The following is a 1,982-nucleotide window of genomic DNA, read 5'->3' on the forward strand; positions in this document are numbered from 1 at the left end:
TGTTCACACTTCATTCCTGCGCGTGTGTGAAATCTTTTCGGAGTCATCTGGGGAGAAGCCTCCGTGGCCTTTTGTGTTCATGCTCACATAATTCCATCATGAAATATGTAAAGTCGGAGGGCTTTTAGCTGTTCTTCTTAGACATAACTCCCAATATTAGACTGTAAGTTCTCTGATAACATAACTTTCTCTTTGAATCCCTAGAGAATATTTACTCACAGGATGTATCCTGCCTTTTAGTTTTACCAGCGCTTTTCATTCTGAGAGGATCAGCCCATCTGTTCTGACCCCAGCTTGAACCAACTCCTGCCTAAAAGAAGAAAAAAAGTCTCCAAAAATTCTTGCCAAGCTCATACTGCAGCCTTTCACAAACATTAACCTTAAATAGTCAGAATTCCTGACCCAGACATCATGGGATGTAAGAAAATGGCAATTGTTTTAAGGCACCAAGTATTGGTTACTTTGTTACGCAGCAATAGGAAGCTGATAACTCCTGATAGTAGCTAAATTTTCATAACACATTGGGGAATCATTTAGCACTATCTACTAAAGGTGACTTAGACATATTCTATCACCACTTTCACTCGTAAATATATACCCAAGAGAAATGTGCACATACATAAACTAAAAAACATAAAAGTGCAGTACAGGTTTATAACAGTTGAAATAGCCAAAAAGTGGAGACAGTTCAAATGTCTAACAGAACAATGGATAAAGTCTTAGGATCGTAAAATAAACTTTAGCAATAAAAATGGACAAACTGCAGTCGTACACCATTATGCATCTTGCAAGCATACTGGGGAGGGAAGGAATCCAAACACCATGATGCATATCTCACGGCACAAAACCAGTGTTCTACTTAAGAATGTGTATGCGCATGTGTGTATGTTGTTGGGCAGGGTGTTCTATGGATGGTGTTTAGTTGGTTTTCGATTGTCATTTCAGCCTTCTATATCCTTGTTGATATGCTGTCTAGTTGTTCTACCTGTTATTGAGAGTTTAGTATTAAACTTCGACTATTATTGTTGAATTGTCTTATTTCTTCCTCTGATTCTGTCAGTTTCTGTTTTTAAGTATTTTGGTGCTCTTTTTTAGGTGTATATATATAATTGTTATGTCTTCCTGATGGATTGACCCTTTTATCGTTATTAAATTATGGGTCATACTTTCCCATTTCTTTGTATGTCTCATAATTTTTTGTTGAAAACGAATAACGTGGCAACTAGAAATCATATTCTCTTCCAATTCCAGTTTGTTGCTGTTGTTATTTTCTTTTTTAGTGACTTTCTGAACTAATTCTGTAAAGTCTCAGTTCTTTATTGTAGGTGACCAGTGATGTCTCTGCCCAACTAGCTTAATGGTCAGCTAATGATTGGACAGATTTCCTTAAATGCCTTCTCCATTCTGGTAGTTACTCCTGTTCTATTGTTGAAAGCTCCATTCTCCAAGACTGTTGGGTTTATATGATTTTAGTTGAATTTTAGGGAGTAATAGTGGGAGTAGAGAATAGTTAAGAGCAGCCAACATCTTAAAAGTCAATGCGAGATATCACTATTTTTGTAGATCCTTAGCCTTCCTTGCTACTAGACGTTTCTCATTGGTTAGTTTCTCTGGGTTCCTTTAAGTCCTCATGGTTTCTGGGCTCTCTCCCTAATACCCTCTCCACTATTCTCTCTCCCAGCGTTCCAAATCCTTCTGAAGAAGCCAGGATTGAACTTCAAACTCCTGTAACTTCATTAGTAAATGGAATGATTTAGTTATCTTTATCATAATCTTTTTCTTTTCTCCAATATCAATGCCTATTATTTCTATTTAATATTGTCAATCTTCTAGCAAAATTCTTGTTGTTTTGTTGCCTAGTGATGGGAGTGATTTATTGTGAGCATGACCTTTAGGAAAATAAAGTTTCAAGATTAATATTAAAATGGTGAAGTCGTTAACTCTGATGTTTCTTGTTTTACAAACAAGTCCATAGGGTATTG

Source organism: Pteropus vampyrus, unplaced genomic scaffold (assembly GCF_000151845.1).
Source record: "Pteropus vampyrus isolate Shadow unplaced genomic scaffold, Pvam_2.0 Scaffold103, whole genome shotgun sequence".
Classification (NCBI taxonomy): Eukaryota; Metazoa; Chordata; class Mammalia; order Chiroptera; family Pteropodidae; genus Pteropus; species Pteropus vampyrus.